We start from the raw sequence: 25044 nt of genomic DNA on the forward strand, positions 1-25044 counted from the left end.
TATTCCTTTTCTACACTTCAAAAACCACTACTGGTGCCTCATTTTGGTTCATTATCATGTTTTTGTTGATGATGTTTACATTTTACATTTTTGTTTACCATTTTTGTTTACCAAATAGGTGGCACACTTGCCCCAAAAACTTTAGATTTCAACCAAAATGGATTTTGTATGTAAAATTAATTTTTTTTTTCGTTCAAATGCCACAATTACTTACACATTTGTATAGCTTCACAATGTACAGTACGTTTGAAAAATTCGTTAATAATTTACCTCTCACCATGCTATTTAGAAACAACGAAATCTTATAAAAAATCACTGAAATTTTATGGTTTTCACAAAAGTCGATGTAAATACGTGAAAAATAGAGCAATTTGCGTCATATTCTGACCATTGTATTATGGACTATAAGGGAACATATTGTTAAGCTCAAATAAAAAATATAGTTTGTAGTTTTTACAAAAATCAGGGGTGGCACACTTGCCCCTATGGCACACTTGCCCCAAATTCCGCTACTCCTCCTGGTTCGAAACACCGTGTAGGCTCACTGCTTCAAGTAGTACATGCCACCAATCTTTTCGCCCACAGCAACAACTATACCAGCATTCATTACACAACAATCTTTGGGTCCAAACTAAACACAATAGCCCTCGTCGGTCATCCGACTCACTGATAACACATTGGCGGACAACTCTGGAACGAACAGCAAATCTTTCACTTTTATATCAACTTTTTCTCCTTTAGTTCCTCTTCCGGCAATCGTTCCAGTTCCACTTCCTCTAGCCATTATAATTCTTCCATCTGCCAGGGTGATCTTCTCAACACATGGTCTCCGCCAACCTAAGTTCACTGTCGAATTCGTCATATGCTGTGAACAGCCGGTATCAAAGATCCACCTTCTTTTATTCGACAAATATCCACTAGCTGTTGCCGTAAAACACACTTCTCGGACACTATTATCATGAACAGGTTTCGGACTTTGTACATTCACTGAATTCCCTTGAACCGTTTTCCTCTCAATTCGTGATCTCCTTTCCTTCAGCATAGTGGGGCAAGACCACTGCATATGGCCTGTTTGCCCGCAGTAGTAACACAGCCGTACATTTCTTCGATCCTCTGGTAACACTATAACTTTCCTTGCTTGCTCTTGACTTTTCTCCTGAACTTGGGTATCACACCTTCTCCGCCATTCATCCATAAGCTTTCCCTTCACGTATTCCAATTTCATGTCTTCTTCCGGGCGTCCTTCAAGGGCTGTAACGAGCGGGTTATACGACTCCGGAAGACTTGACAGAAGAATTGCTACAACCAAATGCTCCTTCAAGGCTTCTCCCATCCTTGCCAAACGATGAACTAGTTCAGATGCCTTGGCAAGATGTTCACTCATTTTTTCTTCTTCATTCAACCTCATCGAACAAAGCCGTCGAAGAACATGGATCTTGTTCGACAACGATCCTCGCTCGTGATATCCCTTCAACTTCTCCCACATCTCATTAGCAGTAACGGCATCCATAATATGGCTTAACTGACTATCCTCCAACGCCAATCCTATCGTTGCACGAGCCTTCTCATCCTTCCGCGCCCATACTGAAGTAATATCTGGTGTTGGCGGTTTTGGTTCCTTCACTGTAGACCACAAATCCTCCCTCATCAACAAAAGTTCCATCCTGAAACGCCAAGCTGCCCAGTTGGAATCGTTCAATCGATCCATCACTACCTTTACCTCACTCATTACTAAAACTTTTCGATGCCAACAAATAGTCTCAAAATAAATACCAATCTGGACCACTATGTGTCGTTCTTTCAGATTCAATTCGTTCTTCCAACACTTACAGTCTGGGTAATATCAACTACACACACTAACACAGGCAGCAAAAACACAACAGCTAGATGAAGCTAGACACTATCTGTACTACCGTCGGCGCAATGGCAGCTACATCTCCTCCTCGAACAAAAAAAATCTTCTGTTCACAACCGTTCCTTCTCGTCGGCCTATGTTCCTCGTACAAAAATTCTTCGCTAACAACACATCAACTTTAACGTCAACTACATTTCAGCCCACCGGGGGAATGAAAACATCTTAACAGATCAGATCGTTCATAAAACGCACTAGTGTCTATTCGATCAGATCAGAATTTCTCATCACAATTTCTTCGCGCAACCAGGGCCCATTACCTGTTGGAAACCAAGGCGCAGTAGACACGATACAAATCGTTCGACACTCGTTTCGGAATCCGCGTGATAGGCGAAGAAAACATCGGTTGATTGCGTTTCTCGAACTACGTTTATTCTCGTCAGCGGAGTAGTACGGACTAACAACATGAAACAATAACAAACAAACATCATCCAACTTATCTGCATTTATGCTTCGTCTCTCTAGCATACTCTCACAACTGTCCTCATCGACCAAACATCCACTCCTGTTTCACCTTGAATGTTACCAGGGGGCTGTCACTACTCTACTCCAACAAATTTTAGTTCCTCATCCAGTTCACATCTTATCTCCTCTACACTGAAATGAATTTTATTGTAGAAACTACTGAATCCATGGTAGAATTAAGAACAGCACCAACGATTTTCAACCGACTACAAAAATCTGTCAAGTTTACTATAATCTGGTGAAAATCACTGAGCAGAGCAGTAAATTTGACTATGTCCATTGTAGCATCCACTACAAAGCATTGTATTTCAATCCGTGACACCCACCGTACAACATAGTGTGGTCAAAAGTATGATGCTAAACTTCTCAAATCAAGAATGTTTCTAGTCAAAAATACTACAACTCTGGTTAAATCAACAGAACAAATTTTCTTGTGTAGTGATGTTGACTATGTTTTGGTAGAGTTAACAGATTTATGTAGTCGGTTGAAAATCGTTGGTGCAGTTCTTAATTCTACCATGGATTCAGTAGTTTCTACAATAAAATCCATTTCAGTGTACAGCACATTCTTCCTGATTTATTGATGGTTCTATTCTGAAAACATTCCAGAAATTCATTCCTAAAATAAGGCGTCGGTTCAGGGTGGGCGCAACGATGGCTGTTACCAGTCGAGTTTTGCCTTTGAATGTTATAGGTAGATTGACGTATCCTTTAACATTTAAACGAGATCCCTCAGCAGTCGTCAGCTTCAAATCAGTTGGCAGCAGCTTCAATTTTAGGTCACGTAGAAGTTTATCGCAACCAACTCCTAAAACCGTCATCTGTGCTCCGCAATCTAACAAGCCAATCACTGAAAATCCCAAGATATCAACTTTTGCAAAAGGACGATTATCTACGTCAACTTGCACAATCAACTCTTCTATTTCTCGAGAAGAAGAAACAAATTTCGTTAGAGGCTTTTTAGGTTTGCGTCGACGACCTCTTACATCGACCGCTTCCCGTTTTTTTGCACAAAATGGGCAATCCGGTTTGAGGTATCCTTGAAATCCGCAAGCTACGCAAAAAACTTCCTTAGCTTTCAAACAGGCGCTTGAATGGTGATAGTTTCCACGACAATTGTAGCACACTGTCCTCTCTGGAATGCGATACGCATCCACTCTCTTCTGCAGAAGTTCCTTGCTACTCCCCTCTTTCGGATCTTCATTTGACTGCATTTGTTTGGGTTTCGTCTGTTGGTCTGATTTGCTGCTTTCCGGTGAAGGTTTTCTGAACCCTCGAGGATCATTTCTAGGACCTTGATATCCACCAGAGTTCGGATTCCTCCACGATTGTCTACTTTTGAAACCCGATTCCTTCCAATTGTTCCTCGGAGGCCTTTGTTCACGGGCTGGTGACGCTGTGGTAATTTCATGCACTTGTGCTGATTTCGACCCTTGTTCACCCTCCTGCTTGCGATACAAGAACCAGTTGGCTGAGTCCAATTTACGCCCCCACACCTTCAACATTCTCAACGTTCGGACTCCTTTTACCAACAATGAGTTTTTATAGTCCGAACGGAGATTTCTGAAAATAATTTCAAATTTCCGTTGATCTGCTTTGTACGGCTTAGTTTCCCTTACTGACGGCCTACTTGACAACTTTTCAATTTTCTTCACTTCTTTATCCTCTACTCTAGTTCCTATGTTCAAGGTTTTCAACTTGGACGTTACGGCTCTATCCACTTGCTGCATGATCCTGTCGAACAGTTCATCAGCGTTCACGACCTTGTCCTCTTTAGCTCTGGGAGTACTGGATCTCCTACTATTAACATTTCTCACGGTAAATTCAAGTACATCGCTCTTTTCGCTACTTTCATCTTTCTCGTTATCAGTTCGCGGGTTCAATTCTTCTTCTACTTCCTCTTCACTTTCTTCACTGTCTATGCTCTCTGGATTTTGGGCACTTTCGTGTCCTGGTTGGTTGACCAACCCTCCAGAGTATTCCCCGTCAACCTCTGGGTCCCTACTATTCCGTGAGAAATTACTATTCAACAGACCGAGGGCTATTTGTTCCAACCCACCAGTGTTGAACACTTTTTTCAAACGTAGCAACCGAAAATACAGGTGAACCAGACGCGTTTCGAACTGGGGAAGTTCTGTCTTCTTTGCCTTTCTATTTTCAAACGAATCTCTGATCATGGCTAATTTCTCTTCTACCAGGCGTAATTCTGATTCACGTGCCTCTTCTGATATTCTCCGTGAAACAAAACTATTAGACTCTCGTTCTTCTTTCAATGCACTACGTAATTTCCTTCGCTTTATATCCCTAGATTTACCACTAGTAAACTCAACTTTGTGTAATGCAAGCTCATATTCTAACTCGTCGTCCAGCAGGTGGTTTACATTCATCGAACGATATTGGCGAGAATACATGGAATCCATTTTGTTCAAATACAGTGATTTAGTAAAGTACAATAAAAATTCAATAATTCAGTGCAAAATATGCTAATTAAAACTAGATTATCAATGCAAATTCAACAATAAATAAAATATAATAAAAACTTAAGCTAGAAAATAAGAAGTAGTATATGAGAAGAAATTCAAAAATAATTCAATAAATGCGCTATCTTTTGTGTTGTTTTGTATTTTGTATTCAAGTTCATTCAGGACCTTTAAGAAATGTTCAAGTGTTTTTGGTTAAGTGTATGTCCTTCAAGGTTAGTCACCAGCACCAATTTCAAAACTTGTCCCAGTCTCCGAATTCCATCAACTTTCTACTGCTTTTGTTGCTTCTTCTTTTTCGCACTCTTAACGGAACCGAATGTAGCCAATGTCTTCACGCTTCCATTTGTCGACTTGCGAACTATGATTAGCGGATATCAAATGTCGGATTGCACAATCAACTAATTGATTGTGTATTCACCTGTCACCCGTTTAAAAAATCTCAAGATTTTTTTCAAATACTAATCGTTCCTCCGATTACCGTTCACGACTTTAACGTTGGTCGCCAATTGAGACTGTTTGAGGCTTACACTGATGCAGCTCTATAGGCTCACGGCAGAACCAAGACTCCCGGATATCTAGCTCAGTGGCATGAGACCCCTGAACTGTGTCGCAGGGCCGGCATGCTACTGGGTAATTCGGAGGGGCTACGCGGATCTAAGTGTGCGGGAACTATGGTCTTTCTTTGGCTATTGAGAAGTGTGTGTGTTTGGAGGAAAAAGATCTAATTTATTGAAAAGCTACTGTGGAGTGTCTATTGTGTTTATTGGGCTATTGTGGTTTTAGGGCGGTTCAGGATCGTTGGGTACGTACCGTTGCGATGGCGAGCGCTCGCTGATGACTGCTGATGGCAATGGCGGTTGATGGCGTCGGTTGCTGAGGATCGGGTCTGGTGACGGTGGACAAGTGGAATGGCGTTTCCACTGTGAATCGGCCACTTACGTGACTTACACGCAAACAAATTTTGTTGTATAATCTACCGAATCCATGGTAGATTTAAGAACTGCACCAACGATTTTCAACCGACTACAAAAATCTGTCAAGTTTACTATAATCTGGTGAAAATCACTGAGCAGTGCAGTAAATGTGACTATGTCCATAGTAACTTCGACTACATAGCATTGTATTTCGATCCGTGACACCCACCGTACAACACAGTGTGGTCAAAAGTATAATGCCAAACTTGTCAAATCTAGAATATTTCTAGTCATAAATACTACAACTGTGGTTAAATAAACAGAATATATTTTCTTGTGTAGTGATGTTGACTATGTTTTGGTAGAGTTAACAGATTAATGTAGTCGGTTGAAAATCGTTGGTGCAGTTCTTAATTTTACCATGGATTCAGTAGTTTCTACAATAAAATTCATTTCAGTGTAGGTTTGGCTAACGGCGTCTTCCTTCTTTGTCGGAATCGACGGACCACGGACGAGACCGTATTGGCCACGCCGAGCAGGGTCCTCCTTTATGTTTAGGGCTCAACGGCCCGAGGATCTCTCATACGGTCGGTAAGAATGAGACCTGAGAGTAGTCTTTTGCGGTTAGGCGTAGATCGGATACCCGATCTAGGCCGAATCGTGTGGACTGTGAGGATGGCGTATTATCGCTCAGTACCAAAAGGCACTAATAAAAGGTCCTGTTGAAGGCATACAGGAATAAGGGCACTGGTATTATGGTGGCCGAATAATGTGGCATACCTGAATGAACGGGTTCAATGTCCTCTCCTACGGTTCACCGAACTTCACAAATTTTGCCACTTAACTCTCACTCACTTGTGTCTCACACGAACGCCGATCAAAAAGTGATCATGGCGATCTAGCTCAAGCCTTATGATTCCCTCCAGTCCATAATTTCCTTGTGTTCCTTATCCTTACTCCATATTTCCATCCTTGGTAGCATAAACATCGTCCATTACCTTGCATGTTGCCTACATTTCCTACCACAGTTGATTTCCACCCAACAGCCATTTTAGCCACAGTTTATTTAAATTACAATTTATGCTTGTCACAAACAATTACGAATTTTACCAAACAGAAACCAAAAAAAACACTACAGTTCACCCTACAAAATGCACAAAATTAAAATAAATCTACACGGAGAACTTCGAAAATACTAATTAGGGTGTTAATTATTACAGTAGTTGCATTTTTTAGTTTTATGCATTGCCCAGCATATGAAATATGCACCATCCACATATATTTTATACTTCGCCATGCATTTAAGAAAATTATTATTTGCGATGCTTTTCGACTATTATAAGCAACACATGGGACTTGGCCATTTTCTTTTACAGTTTCAACTCGTGCTGCTCGTGTCGAAAACAAAATGTGGCTACTTATTCGAGATTTTTTCGTAGAATCGTTGGTGATACGATACATCGATGATTCTACATACTCCAGGGTCCCACAAGTAAGTAAGAAAAACTACAGTAAATAATAAGAGACCATGTAGGAAGCATTGGATTCATTTCAGGCTTCCGGATGTGATCCCCAAGCCAGACGAAGCAGACGCTCCCGAGGATGTTAGCGGATTTTATCTTCTACTCTGCAAATCATCCTTGACTGGCAACTTAAACTAATTGGCGAATCCAGATGAAGGTCCACCAACACCCTTGTATACCGGGAAGCGAGCCGGAAGGTATTTAATACTCACCGGGACTCAGTCAAGGATTCCGTTCCGATTACACCTAGGATACACACATGCAACTGTGGGTTGAATATATGTAACGTCGGAACACTGCATTGTCGTTGGACTCAAAAAGCGATAGTGTACTGTTATTTAACGAAATAAATATGTTTTTTTTTATCAATCTTATTTTTACTTGATGTGATTTTTATATTCCTGGCTTTCGGTTATAAATGTAAACAAAAATAGCGGCAACTAAATTATATTGCCCCATTATGCATTACCATTCTTAAATATCGTTTATACTTTGAAAGAATAAAGGAAAGATATGCATCTCATGGGGTGAATGGACCGAATATGATTTTAGTATGAGTTTTAAGCATTTCAGTATTTTTTTATTTAAGCGTGTAGAAATTCTGTAACTGAACGGTTACAATTGATGTCCATTGACCACCTTTTTAACGGTCAATATAAATATATTGTAAGTGGCTAATCCACCACCCGCAGCGCTCGCATCGTTTTTGTTCGTGTTTGACGTTTACACACTATCGCCATCTGTTGGCCCATCGGCCAAAGACAAGTATTTTAGCATTGGGCGTACATGTCTCCGTGACTATGATTTTGATTGAAATTTGTTCTAAGTTACGTCTGTTTGTCTGTGTGTTTACGTTTTAGCAAAATCATGTGCTCTCAGTCGGGTTGCTAGTCTGTTTGTTTTACAAATAACTTACTTATAAAACATTTTTCAAAGTATTTCTGTCACTTGAAATAGGCTTGATCCACAGACAAACAAACGTAACACTTAGAACAAATTTCGATCAAAATCATAGTAACGAGTACATATACGCCCAATGCTAAAATTGGTGTGTTTGGCCGACGGGCCAACAGATGGCGGTAGTGTGTAAACGTCAAACGCGAACAAAAACGATGCAAGCGCTGCAGATGATGGATTGGCCACCTACCATATTTTTGAATCGACCGTCAAAAAGGTGGTCGATGGACAATGATGAGAGTGTGACGTCTGTTTGTCTGTGATAACGCCCTAAAAGCCATTGGTAACCATGTGTGTAGCTCGTTGTTTCTAAGCAAATGAATGAATAAGCATACAAGCCAACACCACTGGTAGGTAGAAAATGATCCTTTCTTCATCATAGAGTTGTTAAATAACATGTAAATCCATTCAAATGCTCAGAAACAACATGCTACACACATGGTTACCAATGGCTTTTAGGGCGAGATCATAAGTTATGCGAGATTTATTTAAAATAAGTTGGAATAACTATCGAGCATCTTCAAATTTACTACTCGATAGTACACACCAAAAAAATCTTAGATTTACACGTAACGTAATATTAGCCTCAATCATGCAAAGACATTTCGCATGTATTATTCAATGATAAAACCTATAAACACATCTATTATATACAACATTGTTACCAAAATCCTTAATATTGAACGCGAAACGTGTTCTCTCGAAGAATGTTGCGTGCAAAACGGCACGGTTTACATGATTTTCACGCTGAAAATTCAATCATAAATAATGCACATGGAATGACAAGCCGTCGATCCATCCATGTGCATTATTTTTAACAGAATATTCAGCTTAGAATCATGTAAACCGAGAATTCTTGTTTGCAATTTCACTTTCAAGATGCAAGAAAGCATGCAACATTGGCGAATGTTGGATGGAAGATCATGAAATGTTTCAGTTTCACTCAAGTTTGCAAGCATTATCGAATGCAATGAGACAGTTTACATTAATTATCGTTGAATGTTCAGTTGCAACTCGTTTTACATGATTATCATAAAAAATTACGTGCCATGTAAATTTGAGAATTTTTTGCTGTGTAGTAATATCTCACCGAATGACAGATATGATATAAAACAGAACTATTTTCTTTCATCGATAGTTTGAACATAGATTATTCATGGATGCCACGATGAGTTTATCGTGTGTTACCTTAAGTTCGTTGATAAAGATGAGGAAATTGAGCGAAATTCTCTTTCTGAATTTTATCGGGATGCACAATACATGGAGTGACTTGATGGCTTGATGTTCGATGGTTGGAAAAAAAATCCAACTAAAATGCACTATGTCAAGAGAAGATTTCAAACTGACTTTGACGTCTGAGTACCGTCGCTGCGACGCATTGAAGTCTCCATACATAGAACAAATCTCGCATAATCTGAGATAACGCCCTAAAAGCCATTGGTAACCACCTGTGTAGCTTGTTGTTTCTGAGTAAATGAATGAATAAGCATCCAAACCAACACCACTGGCAGGTAGAGAATGATCCTTGCTTCACCATAGAGTTGTTAAATAACGTGTAAATCCATTCAAATACTCAGAAATAACGAGCTACACACATGGTTACCAATGGCTTTTAGGGCGAGATCATAAGTTATGCGAGAAATGTGCATGCATATCTCGCATACTCTGAGATAACGCCCTAAAAGCCATTGGTAGCCACGTGTGTAGCTCGTTGTTTCTGAGAAAATGAAAGAATAAGCATCCAAACCAACATCACGGGCAGGTAGATAATGATCCTTTCTTCCCCATAGCGTTGTGAAATAACATGAAAATCCATTCAAATGCTCAGAAACAATGAGCTACACACATGGTTACCAATGGCTTTTAGGGCGAGATCAGAAGTCATGCGAGATATGTGCGTTTCGTGACAATTTGCTCTCCAGATACGTTAGTCTTGTGTATTTTCATCAGCTGTAAGTCGTTCCATTCCAACTAACGGGTCAGATTCGCTAGATGGAAGGTAGTCGTGTTCAAACCATCGAATCACCGCTGTATTATGGATCCAGCAGAAAAAAAGACAATATTTTTATATTGCTTCTTGCAATTGTTATTAGACTATTCGACATATTTTCAAATCTGTCAAAAAGATCCCCACTTATGACTGACAGTTTTATTGACAGTTGATTTGTGCGAATAACAATAAATAATATCAAGTGTTGATATTACCACGTTAGTTTCTATTTGTTTGAATATTTGTTAACCTAAAGCCCTAAGCCTTGGTTTTATAAACTAACTACTTCTTTTACCACAGGAAGAAATGGCAGCAATCAGAGGCACGTCCACGTTCGAAACCATGGGTAGGACAAACCCAAATATTTTGTACACAGTGAAGCTAAGAAAAATTTTAACCCTATGGAATCCTAGACTGGAATTTCAAGTTACTATATTTGAGGGGCTCAAACGCAAAGAATGTAAGTGATATGTTGGTCGATTTTGAGTTGGGGAACTTTCACTGTTTCCAAACGTTCTAACGATATTTTCAGGTGACATTTCCGCTCAACAGAATAAATAACATAATCCTTGGAAGACTAGCTTGTTTTTTTTTTACTTTTGACTTTCATACAGTTTGGAAATATTTATATATGAATATTTGCATATTTTTATGAAAACTCGCAGAAAAACTTTAAAGTAGATTTTCTCAAAACTAGGTTGTTTTTCACTGACACCTCTTTGCTTCGAATCCCCTTCACTTTAATGCCAGTCGTTACCACTAGACCAAGACGGCTTTTCGTCGTTACTGGTCTGTTAGCGACTGAGTGCCTTAAAAAAAAGGAATTTAGAGACCTCTTCTCCAAAGATTCTTTCAGGAATCATCAAAAATCTCACAAAAATTCTTTGTGAAATTGTTCTCTAAGATTTTATCGAGTGATTAATCTATCTATTTCCCTGGGACATCCTGCAAGATTTTCGGTCAAAACATCTTTTGAAATTCAATAAACTTCTCCATAAATGCCGCCTAGATTTTTTTGAGATTTCTTATAAAACTGTCTTTGGGAATTTATATAAGATTGCAACTAGAGATTTCTCTAAAAATACCTCCAGCCGGCTGCAGCCCTAGAAATTTCTTCAAAGGTTTTGGGGCGCCTGTTTGCCTCAAGAGAAATGGTCAGGATTGCAGAAATTCCTCCTGTAATTTTTGCAGGGTTTCTTAAAAACCCCCTCAACTTTTTTTTAAACTCTGAAATAAACCTTTGAGGATTTCCACAGAATAAATTCTAAAGAAATCTAGTAAGATCTTCTAGAGTAACAACTGGAGAATTCAGTTAACGGATTAGTGAAAAAAAAGCTGGTGGGAATTCTAGGATAATTTTGGAAAAGAAAATTAGAAGAATGAGAAAATTACCAGCGCTATTAGCTATTAGTATTTCCTGGAACAAATTCTGGAGAAGTTCTTCTAAGCATCCTTCGAAAAATCTCTGGAAAAATTTCGGAGAGAATTAGTGGAGAAATTTCTAGAAAAATCTCTGGAGATCCCTGTAGGAGACCCTGAAAAAAAGTCGATAAGAGCTTTGTCTCGGGGAAACTGAGACGAAATTCGTGGGCTTCGTGGCCGTGCGGTTAGTGTTACCAAGCATTTAGCCGCATCGTGTCAAGGAGTGTGGGTTCGATTCCCGCCTCAGCCAGAAAACTTTTCGACAGAAAACGTGTTTCGACTGTGCCACTGGGCGTTGCATGCTAGTCCGTTGTCTAGTGTGGTGCTTCCTTCAAAGGGCAAATCGTCCACTGGAAGCATTAACGTGTCGGTGTCTTTTTAAAATAAAAAAAAAAAAAATTCTTGAATACGACTTGTGAACCCGTAATAGTCTGTGAAGGTTTCTCAGGAAATTCGAAATTCCTAAAATAAAAAAAAATCAGCCAAAATTCTTTAAATCGATTTTTAGGAACTACAGTCACCCCACAGTTATTGATCAGCTAAGGGTCATTTTTAAGAATGAAATATGACTACAAATCATGGTGACCTTGTACAAAACAAAATTACCCGCCTGGCAATGCCGAATATGATTGTTTTCGAGAATTCTTATAAAAAATCGCGATTATTTACGAAAAAGTGTCGATTTCGATAGAAATTTAAAACGTTGTCTATCCCACAGATGTGGATCAGTGGAACAGGAGGGTCCCTAATATGAATCAAATCATTCCTTACCGATCGCTTGTAGCAGCCGGTTGTGTTTACCGCATCGCTAATCTAATCGCTTTGTAGTGGTGGAGTTTTTTTTTTCCACTGTCAAAATTGTGGTTTTTTTTATATCGCGAGTTATCCCACCGAGGACGAAGACGATTATTTCCGATCGCCGTGAAGGAAGGAGACACTTGTAACAAGGGTTACAGGTGTACTTTTCAACGTACCAGCATCATCAAATTCAATCATCGCCATCGCTCAAAGGCCGACCGTATCAACCCAAAGTAGCGAGACCGGAGGTGGCGGCGGCGGCGGCGGCGGCGGCGGCGGCGGAGGCGGCAACGGGTGCAACGAACAGTGGCAACAGCAGCAGCCAGAGCATCCAAGCAAGCCAGCAGTTTCTATCCATTCGTTAAGTAGAAATTCTATTCCATTCGCTCTATTGTTTCCCCCATCCCATACCACGTGGTTGTTGTTTTTTCTGGCAAAACTCTCAGTGGTCCTCAAACTACGGTTCACGGTTCAAGGTGACCAACTTATTTTTTTTTCTCGATTTAATTTTTTTTTCTCTCGATTTTTTTTTTATTATTATTCTTATTATTTTTTTTTTTTTGAATTCAATAATCCCCCTAAAGTAATAATCAACATTTGAATTTTTTTTTCTCGATTTTTTTTTATTATTATTCTTATTATTATTATTATTTTTTTTTTGTTGAATACAATAATCCCCCTAAAGTAATAATCAACATTTGAATTTTTTTTTATTATTATTATTAGCTACATTAGTGATTTTCAGGCCGTGGCCTAAAAATAAGCCTATATTGCATTTTTTTTTCTTTCTTTTTTACATTTGTGTTCCATCTCCCCAACTACGGAGCTATTAGGCTATTGTAATGGACACAGTGGATGAAGGCGGGGGGCCGAAAAGGTCCGATATTTCCGACGATGAAAACGGGTCACTTAAATCTCCCTCGTATGAAGTCTTGACAAAGACAGAAGAGTCTATGGATACTAGTCCCGTCAATGACAATGCTATGATTCCCACTACTTCTGGGACAAATATTGCTGGATCACCAAAACATCCTATGGTTTCTCAGGATATCGAACATTCTCAAACAAATGGTTCTTCTAGTACTTCCTCCTCAAAGACCCCCCGCCTTAAAGCTTACCCACCCGGATCTAAGGGTCCCTTTCTGGTTTTCTTTCGGCCCAAAGGTAAACCGTTAAACAAACTTCAAATCCAAAAGGATCTGGCAAAGTCGTTCCGAGACATTATCGAGGTGTCTTCCCCTAGTCGTAACAAATTGCGGGTCATCGTCAGTGACCGTGAACAGGCCAACAAGATTGCTGCCCACGAGCTTTTTCTAAGGGAGTACCATGTCTATGTCCCAAGTCTTGAAGTCGAGTGCTCTGGTGTGATTACCGAACCGTTTTTGACATGTTCAGACATCATGTCTGGCACTGGAGGTTTTAAAAATCGTGCCGTTCCTTCAGTACAGATACTTGATGCCAAACAAATGAATAAGGTGTCATCTGATGGCTCCAAAACGCCCTCAAACTCGTTTCGTGTAACCTTTTCTGGGTCAGCTCTTCCCGATGTCCTCGAGATTGGGCTGCTTCGTTTACCTGTCCGTCTCTATAAACCGACGGTCATGCATTGCGAAAAGTGTCAGCAGTTGGGTCACACCTCTGCGTATTGCTGCAACAAGCTCCGTTGCAGTAAGTGCGGAGAGCAACATGTGGAGGGCCCTTGCCCACAGGAACCGAAATGTACCTGTTGTGGGCAAGCTCCCCATGATCTTTCCGTTTGCCCGAAGTTTATAGAGCGGGAGCAACATACCATTCGGTCTTTGCAGCAGCGATCGAAGCGATCTTACGCAGAAATTCTGAAAAAGATTGCTCCGACTGCTGTTCCACCAGCTCAATCTATTGCTAGCAATAACCACTTTTCTTCCTTGCCTATAGATGATCATGGCTCTGGCTCTGAAGATGGAGAAGAGTACACTGTTATTAACACAGGAACTAAAAGGAAGCGAGCCGTTGCAAAACGACTCAAGCAACCCCAGCAAGCTTCTCAAAATGTCTCCGATCAACAGCTCTTCGGCCATCTCTGGAAAAATCAAGAAGAGATAGAAACCGTGCCAAGGTTCCACCTCCAGGTTTTAAATTCTCAGCTGGAGACTTTCCATCTCTTCCAGGGCCATCTAAAACCCCAGATGCCTCAATTTTCCGCCCAGGAAACGAACAATCTTATCAACAGGGAAGTAGACATGAAAATGTTAATACTTCCGGAAAGATGACACTTTCTGGGTTAGTGGATATCATCTTCGAAACGTTGGAAGTCTCACCCGCTATAAGAAACCTCATAAATATGATGCTTCCTTTGGTGAAACCTCTTCTGAAGCGACTGGCTTCAAACTGGCCGATTCTTGATTCTTTCATATCCTTCGATGGCTAATTTATCCAACGAGGTCGGGGATATGATCGAAGTACTACAGTGGAATTGTAGAAGCATTATAAGAAATTTAGACGCGTTCAAATTTTTAGTTCACAGCACCCGCTGTGACATATTTACTCTTTGTGAAACATGGCTAACTTCTGATAAAGATGTCTCTTTCCACGATTTTAATATTATTCGCCTAGATCGAGGGGATGGTTATGGAGGGGTGCTCTTGGGGATCAACAAGCTCCATTCCTTTTATAGAATTGACTTTCCCCCGATGACTGGCACTGAAGTTGTGGCATGTCATATTACTATACGAGGCAAAAGTTTCAGCATAGCCAGCGTATACATACCGCCTAATGCCAGAGTATCTCGCAGAGATCTATTGGCCATATGCTGCGCTATGCCAGCGCCATGGTTAATCCTAGGAGATTTTAATTCTCACGGTACAGCCTGGGGGTCACCAAAGGACGACCACCGCGCTTCCTTGATATATGACCTCTGTGACAACTTTAATTTGTCAATTTTGAACACTGGGGAAGCAACACGAATAAAACCTCCAGATCCTCCAAGCATGTTAGACCTCTCAATCTGTTCGAATTCGCTATCATTGGATTGCACGTGGAAAGTTATTCAAGATCCCCATGGTAGTGATCACCTGCCGATCAAAATTTCAATTACCAATAGTTCGTGTCCAGTTCGTCAGATCAACCTCGCGTATGACCTCACCAAGCACATGGACTGGAAAAAGTACGCTGAGATGATCTCTAACGGCGAACAGTTAGTTGATGTGCTTCCTCCGTTGGAAGAATGTAACTTTCTCTCCGGGTTAATTATCAACAGTGCCCTTCAAGCACAGCGCCGCCCTGTCCCAGGGTCTACGGTACGAAGGCGTTCTCCTACCCTTTGGTGGGACGACGAGTGTACCAAGGTTTTTCGTGATAAATCCGCCGCGTTCAAAAAATATCGGAAGCGCGGCTCTCGAGAAAATTACGAGCGATATATCGACCTCGAGCGTACATTTAAAAATCTCGTAAAAGCGAAAAAACGTGGATATTGGCGTAATTTTGTTAACGGACTATCACGGGAAACGTCGATGAGAACACTTTGGACCGTCGGGAAAAGAATGCGAAACGCTTCAACGGTTAATGAGGATCGCGAAAGCTCTCCTCGGTGGATCTTCGATTTCGCCAAGAAGGTCTGCCCGGATTCCGTACCAACGCTACGAACCATTCGTGACGTTCAAACAAATAGGAACGATATGGATACACCTTTTACGATGGTAGAATTCTCACTTGCTCTTCTTTCATGTAACAACTCTGCCCCAGGGATGGATAGAATCAAATTCAACATGCTTAAAAACCTCCCAGACGTCGCGAAGAGGCGCTTGTTGAATCTATTCAATATTATCGCACCGCCACCAAACCGGATCGCGCCAGTGAGACTCGAGACGCGCCTCAACTCGCCGCATTTTGAAATCAGTTTTTTAGTGTGGCGCTGCATTCTTACGATTTTTATGAACACAGCGCACTATTCACATATTAGCTGCGCCGCACGGGGCTCGAGAAAACAATAATTATAAATAAATGTTGATCTTGATTTCTACCGGATACATAATATATTCTTGGAGAGCAATAGAGTAAGGTGGGGCAAAAGTTCGACCTTAGTGGTATAATCAAAGTTTCCAGGAAAATAATAGCAGATGAAACAAAACAAATACCATACAGCGAACCTTCAACATATTGGCTATAACTTTGCTGAACAAACTTGTGTCAAAATATTTACCCATTTTTAGTTATAACAGTTTCAAATTTGATTGTCTTAAACGAACTTTTGCCCCACCGGTGGGGTAAAAGTTCGAATCTAGTGTGGGGCAAAAGTTCGTTGGCTAAAACACAAAATATCAATACTTTTATGCCAGGCATACTTTAAACCAGCCGTAAACTTATGTTTGCCGAAAAATACACACTAAATTTTCATCAAAAAATGCCCAAAACAGGGTGAATTGTAATACACCCAAAAAATAGCAGTTTTTTGCAAAACTAAGTGAAAATGTAAAATTTTTGTGACATTTTTCGCACGATCAGGCAAATTTCGCTAAATTTGAAGATAATATGTAGATTTCAGAAAATTTGAAAATTTTTCCGTGGGTTTATACATGGGTCGAACTTTTGCCCCGCTGATTCGAACTTTTGCCCCGCTATGGGCCAAAAATTGATTTCAACTATTTATGGAAAAACTAATACAGGTCAAAGCATCCTTATGATAGGCCTAGAAACGCCCTTACATAAAATATTGAAAAATATTTTATCTTCATTTGGTTCCATGCATCGAAAGTTTGACCAAATATTACAATATTTACGTCGTAAAACAACAAATAGCCATAACTTTTCCAAATCTCAATCGATTTTTATGATATTTGGAGTGAAAGTCTCTTACTTGAATAGCATTCGAACCACCATGACATTTATAAGTTTTGATTTTATTTGAGCTAGAAATCTTAAAAAGAAACTCTTGCCCCACTCGAACTTTTGCCCCACTTTACTCTATTGTTCCGGATGAATGGAGACAAGTGAGGGTGATAGCCATCCAAAAACCCGGTAAACCCACGTCGGATTATAATTCGTATCGTCCTATCGCGATGTTATCATGCATTCGAAAGTTGTTAGAGAAAATGATTCTCTTTCGGCTTGATAAATGGGTTGAAACGAATGGCCTTCTATCAGATACACAATTTGGTTTCCGCAGAGGCAAGGGAACGAGCGACTGTCTTGCGTTACTTTCTACAGAAATCCAACTGGCCTATGCTCAAAAAAAAAACAAATGGGTTCAGTCTTCTTGGATATTAAAGGGGCTTTCGATGCAGTATGTATAGACGTCCTTTCAGACAAACTCCACGAGTGTGGTCTTTCCCCGATTTTAAATAACTACTTGCATAACTTGTTGTCTGAGAAACGTATGAGCTTCTCTCACGGAACCTCAACAACTTCACGAATTAGTTACATGGGTCTCCCCCAGGGCTCATGCTTAAGCCCCCTTCTTTACAATTTCTATGTCAGAGACATTGATGACTGTCTCGTGGAAAATTGCTCGCTAAGACAGCTTGCAGATGATGCCGTTGTTTCTGTAACAGGACCAGGGGCGGATAATCTGCAAAGATCACTGCAAGATACTTTAGACAATTTGTCTACTTGGGCTGTAAAGCTGGGTATCGAATTCTCTCCGGAGAAAACTGAGTTGGTTGTCTTTTCTAGGAAGCGAGACCCAGCAGAGATCGAGCTTCAATTCATGGGTAAGGGACTCACTCAAAGCATTTCACATATGTATCTAGGGATCTGGTTCGACTCCAAATGCACCTGGGGAAAGCACATCAAGTATCTGCATCAGAAGTGCCAGCAACGAATCAACTTCATGCGTACACTCACCGGAACATGGTAGGGAGCTCACCCGGAAGATCTGATAAAGTTATATCGTACAACAATTCTCTCGGTCCTCGAATACGGAAGCTTTTGTTTTCTATCCGCCGCGAAAACCCACATTTTGAAGCTCCAACGTATCCAGTATCGCTGTCTTCGGATAGCCCTAGGATGCATGAACTCGACACATACAATGAGTTTAGAGGTGTTAGCAGGAGTATTGCCTTTATCAGATCGCTTTGCGGAATTATCGCTCCGGTTCCTCATCCGCTGTGAAGTGTTAAATCCATTGGTAATTGAAAACTTTGAAAAGCTAATCGAACGAAATCCTCAAACAAAATTCATGACACTGTACTATTGGTACATGACTCTGGAGGTTAATCCTTCCTCGAACACATCCCACGGTAGTTGCTTCCCAGTCTTCTGCAATTCTACCGTATGTTTTGATCTGACCATGAAGCAAGAAATCCATGGAATCCCAGATCCACTCCGTTCGGAGTATATACCACTAATTTTTGCTAACAGATTCGGCCAAGTCAGCAGCGACAGAACGTTTTACACCGACGGGTCAAAAACAAATGATTCCACTGGATTTGGTGTATTTAATGAATTTCATAGCGCCGCATTCAAACTTCAGAGTCCTTGTTCCGTATATGTCGCAGAATTAGCGGCAATACACTACGCATTAGAGCGAATTGCCTCTCTTCCCTCTGATCAATACTTCATTTTCACGGATAGCCTTAGCTCAATAGAGGCTATTCGCTCAATGAGGCCGGTAAAGCACTCGTCGTATTTCTTACGGGAAATACGATGCACATTGAGTGCTCTATCGAATCACAATATCACCTTGGTTTGGGTCCCTTCTCATTGCTCAATTCCGGGCAATGAGAAGGCGGACTCGCTCGCCAAGGTGGGCGCTATGGAAGGTGATATTTACGAACGGCGTATCATCTTCAGTGAATTTTTTACAATTGCTCGCCAGCAAGTCATGGTCAGTTGGCAACAAAAATGGGATGAAGGGAATTTGGGCAGGTGGTTACATTCTATTCTCCCACAGGTATCGAATAGACCATGGTTTAAGGGGTTGGACATGAGTCGAGATTTTATTAAGGTAATGTGTCGCCTGATGTCCAATCACTACTCCCTAGGCTCACATCTCTTTAGAATAGGTCTCGCAGATAGCAATCGATGTGGTTGTGGCGAAGGTTACCACGACATAAACCATGTCGTCTGGTATTGTCCCGAACACGAAGTTGCTAGAATTGATTTATGTGAATCCCTCAGGGCCCGAGGAAAACCAGACAAGGAAGACATTAGAGATGTGTTGGGTAGGTTGGACTTCGATTACATGTTCCTCATCTTCAAGTTTCTGAAGAAAATTGATGTTTTCGTTTGATCCTTTCTGTCTTTCGTTCTGCTTGTCCACCTCGTCTCCCCCTCTAGTTTTTGTTGTATCGTTACAGGTCGTTCAAGTCCACTCTTTGATTGATAAGCAGCATCATACCGCTACATCGCTGCTGAATGTCATCAATCAAACCCTCGAATCCCATCCTTATCCACACAAAATTGTATTCCCTAACCTCGACCAAACCGCGAGTCTTACGGTTCCCCAAAACTAACATAGTATGATAAGAAGCAACACGAATTTGTAAAACAAATCAAAATGAATTCGGCTCCGTTATGCCTGACGGCGCTTGAGCCTTTTAAATAAACGTATAAGAAAAAAAAATGAATCAAATCAACTCGTATCATGGATCAGAACACTACAAAAGCAATTTATCTGTGAACTAAACGAATGTCACATTGGGGAAATCCGAACCCAAAGGTGGAAAAAATTGATAACTTCCACAATAGAAAGATGAAAAATAAGTTTTATAGCTCATTCGAAAGGAAATTTTCTCAGGAATCGATTTTTGATGGTTTCATGAATGTGGGGCCACTCTGGGATAAGCTATGCTGCCCGTTTTGCCCCAATTGGGTCCTAAAATTTTCAATGAAATCTTGTTTTTATTTAATAACACGAAAAAGCATGTTACTGTAACTACTTTAGCAATTTTTCCCGCTCAAATAATGGCTATATCATGTTTTAACTTCAATTTAAAAATTTGGTCCATAAATGAACCTTGACACTTTTGATCATGTTTGACGTTCGCTTAGTCGACAAAAACACCACAGGGGTTTTAGTTCGACCACTGGGGTTGTTCCTATCTGACATTTCGTAAGGGACACGGAAAACAAAATACACCCAAATTTTGAGTTTAAGCCAAAGGATGTGACAAAATCTAAAAAAAAGTTTTTTGGGCTTAAACCAACGGAAAACATTAGAAAATTGAGTAAATATGTGTTTTTGGCCTAAACTTAAGCGTTAGGCACTAAAATTGGGACAGGGCTTTAGGACCCTAATTTTAGATTTTCATGTTGTTTTGAGTAAAACTGTTTTATTGTGGAGATTATTTCCGATGAAATCCATCATTTCTAGTCCATTCAACAATGTTTCACAGAGAACGTTATAAAAAGATGGAAATTTAGGGGATTATGGGGCCAAATGTACAATGCAATATTTTTGAAGAGGAATTTTAGTTTGAAATTTTTTCAACGTGTTTTTATATTGAAATAAATTTTTAAATAGTCTAATAATCATGAATATAGCTTGCAGAAATAAGTTGTATTAAAATTTTTAGAATATGTATGATCATTATTTATGCTCTATGCAAAATATTGTGAATAATTTACCTTCTTATATCACAAATTCCAAACATTTCCAAACGATGTGCGATAGTTTGGGTAAACGATATTGATCTAAATGATGGATTGCCGTTAGCCTCATTGATAGGAGATAGTGGGAGCATATAGTTTTTTTGACTATTTTTGCCCCAATTCCCCTAAAAACGATTTCTTTCGTAATTAATTGAACAGATATCTCCGAATTAAATTTATTATGTACGAAATTGTTTATTCAGTAGTTGATAGAGTATTTAAATCCTAAAATGTGGGAGATTATGGGGATCTTTTACACACAAATAAAAAAAAAAAACAAATAAAAACACTCAAAAATGGATCCATTAAGCAACCCTCTGCAGTTTTTTTTTCTGATTGAAACAAATCACTCAGAATTAAATTAGTTACACAATCCTCATACCTGAAGAAATTTCACGACAATAAAATTGCATTTTGAAGAAATTTCATGAGAATAAAATTGCGTGGAAGTGCCCAAGTAGCTCTGCCTGCACCCTACTACTGAAAAAGTGATCATAAACAAACAAAGTCTTCCATATATTTCAATATGGCACATTTTGGTTGAAGATGTAGTAGTTAATAATGCTTAATTCAAAATAAATTGACGCTTATACTGAGCTGTTCGGTAATCTAATCCACATGGTTATTAAGGCTCAAGAAACCATCATTGAATCATCAGCGATCATCAAAAATGAAAAACCAGTTCTTTCGTTCAAATTTAAAGAAATCCTCATTAAAATCTATCATTGCAATTCAGATAACAAGTTGAATGCATTGATAGGTTTTCTTGAACATTGCTTAAATTTTGAATAAAAAAAACTGGTTTTGAAAATTTGTAAAACGATGATGGTTATTTTCCTCTTAAAATAATTAACTCATTACGCGTGGTAGAGATGGACAAATCATGGGTGAAATTATGAAAAAAATCCACGTGCTTGGCTGGAATTTGAACCCAGGACTCTTGTATACTAGACGAGTGCTTTACCAACTAAGCTACCAAGCCCGTAAAGCGCTCGTTTAGTTAGTTTCTTATAGATATTCTCAATAGTTCTTCACACGAGTTCAAGCTTTCTGGTGATTTTGTTTTTCTTTTGTTGAATCGTGGGTAGGACAATCCTTTGACTGTCCTACCCAGGTCTTTTTGTGCGTAGTACATGTCCTACCTGTCCTACCCACTTCCAGCGCCACTGGCAGCAATAATGCAGGCTGCGAAACAACGCCACGCATCATCCTGCACGGTATATCATGCACTATATGGATATTATTTCTTACGTCTCTTGAGAGCCAAGCTTGCTTTTATATATGGGTAGCACCGGTCAACCATAAGTAACTGGGTTACCACGTATGAGCAACAAGGATCGTACAGAAGAACTCAGAATAAAACCATCACTCGAAAATTTGATATAGAAAAACATCGCTGGCTCGTTGATCTATACAAACAAAAACCGCTACTCTATCTGAATGAAGCTGAAAAACTATTCGAAGATCATTTCCGGATGAAGATATCAGCCTCATCCATCTGTCGCATACTGCACAGAGAAGGGTTGACATGAACGTGTCTAGAAAGACGAGCAATACAAGTTAGGCAAGATGATGTATATAAGGGGGTCTGTAGCCTTGAGGTGACGCTTCCGCTTCATAAGCGGAAGGTCATGGGTTCGATTCCCAGCCCCTCCACAAAAAAACCCGTCCAGCCACCAGAAGATGCCTCATGGAGCACATCCATCCTCCGTCAGTATCAGATGGTGACTGAGACAAACTGACCCTCTTCCCAGGCAGCAAGCCTCACTAATAGCAGAGCTCTCTCCTACCTGCTTGGTGTGAGAGTAAAAGAGTAGGAGAGAGTGAAACTAGATGTAAATATAGATAAGTTAAAAATAGATCTGTACCGATAAAGCAGCTACAGACAGTGTTGGGAAACTCGTGAGTACTCACTGAAAACTGCAAACTCACTCACGAGTATGAGTTGTACAACTTGAACTCTCGCGTGAGTATACTCAGGCGTGAGTTTCAGTTGTACAGCTCATACTCGTGAGTGAGTTTCCGACTAACACTTACTCACTCATGAGTAATTTTACTCACTTGAAATATTGTAATTATTCTAAAAGCTTGCGAATGGCCCAAATAAATAATAAGTAATAAGTAAGGCTATTCTTGGGGTGACCTTATTAAAATGATAAGATGAAAATTTTATTCTGAAAACTATTTGATGGACGCAAAACGTTATTATGATATGAATTCTTAACACAAGCTGTTATTTATGTTTGGTATTTCGCAGCGCATGTTGTATCGTAAATGCGCTTTTCTTTTTTCTTCCGACGTTACACTTCTACTGGGTCAGATTCTGCTTTTTAGCTGAATGTACTTATGAGCATTTCCCAATTTATTAACTATGAGCTTTATTTGCCAATTGACTGCATATCGTAAGGTAAAGTACCAATAGTACTCTTTGCCCTGGGAAGTAGAGAAAATTTCCAACTTTATTATGTTTCTGAAAATGATTTTGAATATTGCCCAAAAATTTTGAATGGATGATAAAAGTTGAAATCAAAATTATTAGCATATAAATAGATATAACTAACACAGTTTGATAACCTACTTTTGCCAGAAAAAAATATGCAGTTGTTTATGTTTGAAACAATTTTTCGAACAATATTCATTTTACAAGTAGTCACGTTTGAAATAAATTCCTAGACTGGTCATTTTCATGTACAATCTTTGGTAAATTTCAATTTTAAGCATTGAACAAACAAAAAGGTGAAACATTTGGATAGCCAGTACATTACACACTTCTCGAATCAAACATAAATCATTGTATGTCTATGTCCATAAACCGGTGTTCTAAAGGACATACTAGTCAGGAGTAGTTTACTTCTTTTAACTTATGTAATTTTTGTAAATTTTTCTACCACAGAAATGCTTAGGATTACTAAGCTTCTTTTTTTTGTCATATACTTTGCTAAAAAAGATTACTCACCCCAGGAGCAGTTCAGAATGTATTGAAAATATACACATGAAGTGTTGGTTCAGAAGAGCTTGGTATTGTTCGTATTTCACTCAATTTTGTGTAACTTTGTTAGGGGAATGGGTGGTAAAATGAATACCGTGCCTTTCATCGAGAAAAAACAAATTTCTTCCGCCTAACTTCACGGAACCACCAAACACTTCCGCCGAATCTATTTCACGGAACCAAAAACACACCGAACTGGTCTCATTCACGTTCTTAGCTTAGCTTAGCTTAGCTTAGCTTAGACTGACTACACATATCAATGGTTGCTATTCCGTGATTGACCCAAGTCAGTGAAAATGCACAAAGAATCAACTAGAAGTTTGGCTGGGATTGGCCATAATCTTCTTCAATGTGCATAATTCAGTGCCTCTGTTTATACAGGGTCAATAACGGCGCCAGCCACGTCCTTGCAGTCAGGTGGGATTGGGGGAAGGAATGTTAGTGTGTAACCTTTGCTATTTGTAGACCGTGTTTGCCTCTGCATCTCCACAAAGGTTACTGGGAGGGATGTTTGTTAATGGGAAGGATCGTTGGGTCACAGGATTCACTTTGATAAGCGATTAGACCATGATAAATAATGATTTGTGAGATATATACATGCTTATTTGTAAATATAAAATTTTCATTTGATATGAACAATTTCTATGTAGTGGAAAATTATGCCGACACTTGAGGTGACGAACCATTCAAAGTTTGTTGAACAAATACCTAAATGTAACATTCCTACAGCTGTCAGGACGAAAGCATGTGTTATTATATTTTACTTATTTGAAAAGAAACAAAAAACTTGATTGGTTGGAACATCATAGAACACTCTTATTCTTATGCCGACACTTACAGTGGCGAACCATCCAAAGTTTGTTGAATAAAGTGAACTTTTTGCAAGTCTACACTTGTACACAGCAAAAAATAATGTAATATGACTCGATGTAATAGTGCCGATGTAACAAAATATCAATGTAATCGCAAGTTTCAGATGCATAATAACATCAACTGCGATGTGATATCACATCGCTCTTGAATTAC

The 25044-nt window shown here is 39.6% G+C and overlaps 1 non-coding gene across 1 annotated transcript; it reads right to left on the bottom strand.

The window, feature by feature from the left end:
- Positions 1-21939: 21939 nt before the first annotated feature.
- Positions 21940-22011, bottom strand: Trnat-agu. The gene has a single exon. It is a non-coding gene; the product is annotated as a tRNA-Thr (tRNA).
- Between the last annotated feature and the right edge of the window lie 3033 nt (positions 22012-25044).

This window comes from Aedes aegypti, chromosome 1 (assembly GCF_002204515.2).
Source record: "Aedes aegypti strain LVP_AGWG chromosome 1, AaegL5.0 Primary Assembly, whole genome shotgun sequence".
Classification (NCBI taxonomy): Eukaryota; Metazoa; Arthropoda; class Insecta; order Diptera; family Culicidae; genus Aedes; species Aedes aegypti.